The sequence below is a fragment of the Peromyscus californicus genome, unplaced genomic scaffold (genome assembly GCF_007827085.1).
Source record: "Peromyscus californicus insignis strain IS unplaced genomic scaffold, ASM782708v3 Scaffold_3__1_contigs__length_106647218, whole genome shotgun sequence".
In the NCBI taxonomy this organism is placed as follows: Eukaryota; Metazoa; Chordata; class Mammalia; order Rodentia; family Cricetidae; genus Peromyscus; species Peromyscus californicus.
Window position 1 is genome coordinate 61,400,363 of NW_026294551.1, and position 6,160 is coordinate 61,406,522.

The 6,160-nt window shown below is 55.9% G+C and overlaps 1 protein-coding gene across 3 annotated transcripts in view; it reads left to right on the plus strand.

Annotated features, from left to right (window-relative positions):
* The window catches only part of Slc5a10 (solute carrier family 5 member 10), a 44,086-nt gene that overhangs the window by 1,370 nt on the left and 36,556 nt on the right, over positions 1 to 6,160 (plus strand). The window lies entirely within an intron of this gene.

Consider the following 6,160-nt stretch of genomic DNA (forward strand, 5'->3'; position numbering starts at 1 on the left):
GTGAGTTGTGCCGGGCGGTGGTGGCACACGCCTTTAATCCCAGCACTTGGGAGGCAGAGGCAGGCAGATCTCTGAGTTGGAGGCCAGCCTGGTCTACAGAGTGAGCTCCAGGACAGCCAGAGCTGTTATACAGAGAGAAACCCTGGAGTGTGTTGGGGGAGCAGCCAGGATTTACCACTAGAGGGAGCCAAAGGCCTCATGGTGCCTGCCAGTTCCATGCTCTAAGTCTAACTGGCTCCCCAGCCTGCCTACAACTTTCTCTTAGGATCTGGCCCTGGAAATATCAAGCCCACTTCCAGCGCCAGAATAGGAGGAACTCAGGGCCTGTCTGTTGCAAGCACCTGGTTTTAGAGATAGGGAACCTGGGGTTGGAGGGAAGGTCCGTGGCTTTGTGGTAGGCCCACTACATTTCCTCAGGTTGCCTAGCCTCCATCAGCTGCAGGCTCCTGGGAGGAGCTTGAGCAAGAGTCAGTGACTGAGGGAGTTTGACCAGCCTAGTCTTCTGCCTCCTATGGAGGCGGCCTAGCCAGTTCTCAGGACCCAGAGAGGTGGGTGCTATTTCCCACGGCATCAGCAACATCATACCACAGTCTTTTCTAGATGCTCCCAGAGAATCATGGCGGATTTTCTCTCTTTGGGGATTCCTTTCCAATTTGAGGGACCTGGCCTTGAGTTTCACTGTCCCCCTCCCACTATCCTCTGACCCCACCCCCTTCCTCCCAAAACCTACCTCCTGGAAGAGGCCTGATCCTGGCCTGCCCAGGGCCCACTCTACAGTGTGTGTGTGTGTGTGTGTGTGTGTGTGTGTGTGTGTGTGTGTGTGTGTGTGTGTGTGTATGGGGGGTGGAGTGGAAGGATACACAAGACAGACAACCCCGGGGCTCCAGTGAGGAAGAGATGGGACTGGGCCTCAGTGGGAAAAGGGATGTGATAGTTAGGGGAGGTGCCAAGGAAAGAGATGGAGGCCATCACTAGGAACGCCTTTGGGATAGGAGCCTGTGAGGAGAAGCTAGACTGGCCATGAGAAGTGGGGGACCGAGGCACACTGGCAGGCATAGTCTAACATTCACAACAACAGTCAAGTGCCACCCCTTGCTCTGGGACGGACAGATTGCTCTGGAGGGACTGGAGACTGCAGCCTTAGGCTGTGAGAGGTCCAAGAGCCCCAGAGGGGGTGCCAGGGCCAGCTTTGCAGAATCTCTCAGTTAAGCTGGGGGAGAAGGAAAACGAAATGGACCAAATGGGGTGGTTCCTTTCCCATCTAAGGCCTCACGCCTGGAGACTCCAAGTGAGCCACTGGGCAGGACTTCAGAGGGCAGAGGGAAGCCCTGTACCTAGGAGCGGCCTGAGAGACAAGCCCATCCAGCAGCTGGTGAGTCCCTCACCAAGGTCTCGGTGACTAGGCCAAGGTCAGCTAAGATCCAGGTCTCTGTCAGAACCACAACAGCCAGGATGTGGCTTCAGACTCTGCCTTGTGGGTGACTCCGAGTTACCAGCTGTAAATGGGGAGCAGTCACGTCAAGGCCTTGCCTCAGCACCAGGATGGCTGCCTGCAGAGGCTGAGGGGAAGCGGGAGGAGGCACTAATTGCTGCGCTTGGTTTGGGAGAGGCTGGGCCCGCCCTGGGTCTTGGCTTCGGAGTGGAGCTATTTGAAGTGCGTGGGCCACAGTAGGCCCAGACACAGAGCCCAGGAACGCCCTGCTTGTCTGAACAGCTTGTCCAGGCAGAGGTCACAGGGCCCTCCTGCTGCTATTGTTCAGACAGGAGCACCAGCACACAGAAGATCTACCACGGCAGGTGTGGAAAATCACCACCAGTGCTCAGAGCCAAGACTCCGAGTGCAGTCCCATCACTGTGGGGTTCTGGAAACGGGAAAGTGAAGTGTGACATCACATGCCCCTCGATACAGGATAACCATGCCCATTGGTGATCCATCATACCACTCATGCTGCCTCACTGACATTACCTCTCCCTCTCCCCTAGAATTGCACACCGCACGTCAGCCATATTGGCCTCCACACACTTCCACAAACACCAGGCAAGTTTCTGCCTCAAGGCTCTGCACTCGTGATGGTCCCCCAACAAACACTCGTCCCTGGGGATGCATGCTGCGCCTCACCTCTCTGGGGTCTCAAATCTCTCCTCTTTTACCCCTGTGCCTGCAGATCTCACCCCTTATTTTCTCTCCCTCTTTCTTCACAACCTCAACATTTTCTGGGATTATGAATAATCGACTTAGAAAGTCATAGCTGAGTGTGGTGACCCACCCCTGTAATCCCAGCATCTGAAAGGCAGGAGGATTGCTATGAATTCAAGGCCAGCCTAGGTTACAGAGTAAGACCCTGTCTCAGTAAATCAAACAGAGAGTGTATTCTCACCAGGCGGTGGTGGCACACGAATTTAATCCCAGCACTCAGGAGGCAGAGGCAGTCGAATCTCTGAGTTCCAGGCCAGCCTGGTCTACAGAGCGAGTTCCAGGACAGCCAGGGCTACCCTGTCTCAAACAAACCAAAAGAAAAAAGAAAAAGAAAGAATGTATTCTCCATCTCCATCTCTCGTCATTGATAAGCCCAGTGCCATTGTGTGCCCACACTGCCCATAGGGTCGAAGGAGATAACAGCCAGGAATTGGCTCTTTTTTTTTTTTAACCCAATGGGGTCTAGAGAGTAAATTACTTCAGTCTTGGACATCACAGTCTCTGTCCTGACCCAGCTCTGCCAACTATGGACGCTAGTACCATGGGATGGGATAGGTTTGGCCGGTCGGCTTCAATGCCATCCCCTGATCTAGGGAATCATGCCACTTACCATGTGCCCATCCTGTGTTTGGATGTGGGTGAGCAGGCCAACCCCGAATGCACTTTCCAGACAGACCCTGTACACAGACAGAGCAGCAGAATCCTAGTGAGGAAGCGATCGTAGAGGTGGAAATAGAAACAGGAGAGCCCGCCGCAGGCAGCAGCGGCGGTGCGCGCTGTTAATCCCAGCACTCGGGGCGGGGGGGGGGGGGGCAGAGGCAGGAGGATCTCTGTGAGTTCGAGGCCAGCCTGGACTACAGAGTGAGTTCCAGGACAACTGGACCTACACAGAGAAACCATGTCTCAAAAAAACAAAAACAAAATAATAAAAACAAAAAAGGAAGGAAGGGAGGGAGGGAGGGAGGGAGGGAGGGAAGGAGGAAGGGAGGGAGGGAGGGAGGGAGGGAGGAAGGAAAAGAAACAGGGAGCCAGCCGGGGCCTGGAAGCCTAGTCCTCTGCCCAGCCGTTTTGGGCACCCTCTTTTTCTCCTTGCATAGGTAAGCACAGGCAGGGCGGCAGGGCGGCAGGGCCGGCAAGGGGCAGGGAGGGAAAACGGGATGGGCATTTGGAAAGAACCCTCGGTGGCAGCAGTGGTGAGAGGCAGAGTGTGGCAAAGACAAGCAGTCCTCTTCTGAGCCACCTTACCCCGACCTGAGACAGCCCCCATGAAATGGCCAAGGCCCTAGATAGGGAGCATAGGTGACCCCCGGAGGGCTCACAGAAATTCTGTGCTGTTCCACAGAGGAACGAGCCCAGAGAGAAAGGGGGAAGGATGGCGAGGAGCGGGCAGAGACCCCCAGCCGCCGTCAGCTCCTGGGACACGGCATGAAGGGCCCATTTCCTTCAGGTGGAGATGGAGCGAGGCTCTTTTGGAAACAGTGGTGCTTCAGCTCCGAGCCGCGAGCCCAGTGGCGCTGGCCCTTGCAGGTGTCCCCTCCCCATTTCTCACCCTCCTGTCCAGTGAGTTCAGGGTGAGTTGTGAGGCAGGGGGAGGGCGCCGAGCTCAACACTGAGCTCCTTGGGGAACCCCAGAAGCTTGAAGGCCCAGGGTCCCACAGCAGGAAAAGATGGCCTCGTCTGCTTCCTGGGACCATGGGACTTTAAGCAACGTAACTGCTGTCCCATGTCGACAGTCGTCTATGAGGGACTGTGAGCATTAGAGGAACCATAACAGGCATATGTGAACTCAGAATGTGCCTGGCACACAGACATGTATCCATTATCAAGGCAGGCAAGATGGTAAGGGCTTTCTGGGACAACAGGGCTCAGAGAACCAGCTGGGCACAAGAGTTGGCAAGGAATCCCTGTAGAGAGCTTGGCAGGGTATGGCAGTGTTGCTGGGGAAGGGGTAGAAGGGAGGCCTGTGATCCGGTGAGTGTGGGCCAGTCAGAACCGACAGCAGCAGCAGCAGCAGCAGCAGCAGCAGCAGCAGAGGCCTGGCTTGCCTCAGGCCTGAGAGTGGCCCTCCGTTTAGGACGAGGATGCCCAGTGCCGTCCTTTCGACAGTGTCTCTGGGTTTTGCCAAGATAGTCAAGTTCCTCCACTGTCTTGGCCTCCACCCCCGACCTGTGTCTTTGGGGAGTTAGGCTAGACTCCGTGGCTTCCCCCAGATCACTAACAAAAGGCAGCACAACAGACAGGAAGTCCCAGGGAGGGTCCCCATCTTCTGGACCTTTGATGTTAGGCTAGTGGGTAGCGAGTGGAGAGGGCTGCAGGGATGCCTGAGTGCTGCTGGAAACAAGCAAGTCTGTTCCACACCTGATGCCCTACTTAACAGAAAGGACCGTGATGACGCAGGAGGAGGTGACCTGCTCAGAAGGTACAGGACTGCGCCACCGAGGACAGCCCCATGTCCTCACAGCATTAGCTTCTGTTAGTACGAGGTGGACGCTTAGGCTGGGCAGCTGGGGTTCAGGCAGGCCTCACCAGCGCCTGCAGCTCCTCCCTGGGTCTCTCTGGGGACTGTGGAATTCCTCCTGGATGATGGATGACCAGAGCCCTACCCCAAATCTCTGTGCCACTGGCCTCCCAACCCCTTTTCAGCTGTTCTGGTAGAAGGCGGGGAAGGCAGGAAGGATAACCACGGATAAGGTGTGGGTCAGAATGGGGAGCCTGGAAGGTGAGAAGCGGAGAGCAGACCGTCCCAGGCCCAGGAAGCTAGAAGCCTAGAGGTAGCACAGTGCTGGAAGTGAGCCGCTGGGCAACAGCCAGGCAGGGGACTCTGGGAATAGCCGGCTCTCCTAGACGCAGTCTCACTTCTGGCCAAGCCTCACCTGGTAATGCCAGGTGTAGATCTCTGGAAGGGGCCTGGCTTTAAAGAGTCTCTTCCCTCCCTGAGCCTCAGCCTCTTCAGTCACACTAAGTAGGGTCTTTCTCCTCTGACGCGTAGCATTTCTACTCAAGCTGAAGGCTGACCTCGCCCTTGTCTTTCCTATACCACTCTGCTCCCCCTACACACACCCCCAAAGCCAAGGGCCCAAATGAAAGCATCAGTAGTTAGCTGAACACACCAGATTAGTTTCCAGACGGGTAGATCTCTCAAATGCAGAAAGGAGCCAGCAGGGAGAGGTGTGAGGGGGACTGGGCATAAGAAAAAGAATATGGTGCTGATGCTGTGTGTGTATACATGGCAGGAGAGAGGTAGAGATGAGAGGCGTGGATGGGGGCAGGAGCATATGGGAAAAGGCTTTGGAGAGACATAAGGGAAGTGTATGGGGAGAGGTTTTAAGGAACAGGGTTGTTGAACTGGATTCCCCTCTGACATCCTGTCCCATCCCTGGGGCCTAGATCATGGCACCTAGGTGCCAGGCTGACTGCTCTAACAGCCAGGCCCTGAGGGAGTTCAAAGGGTCTGGGACCCACGTCTCCTGGGCCGCAGGAAGGCTGGGCTTTGTGCCAACTTGATTCAACTGCAGGTTCGGGTGACCCATGGCCCTGCACCTTCTCAGGGACCTATTGGTCCCAAAGGTGGTACTTGAGTTGTCCTCCCATGGCTTATTCAACACAGAATGGCAGGTTTGGAAACAAGAGTTCTCCCAGTCCTGGTCCTAAAGCCTGGGCTCTACTTGCTCAGGCCCAGCTGGTGGAGGGCCCCCACCCCCACCCCGCGCGCCCCACCGCCCTGGGACCAGCCTTTGGCACACCTATCTCAGGTAAACTCGGCTGAAGGGCAACAAGATTGTCTTCTGGCTATTTCCAGCCATTTCTGGGGCTCAGTTTCTGAGACTCTGGAGGAGTTCCTCTTGGGCGCCTCCTGGTCACGGTCCCTTACGGAATTAAGGGGACAAAGCTCTTTTATATCCCCTGGATAGGGGCCAAATTCAATGACAACACTGCTATCTGGTGGGCCTGGCCACTTTGAAT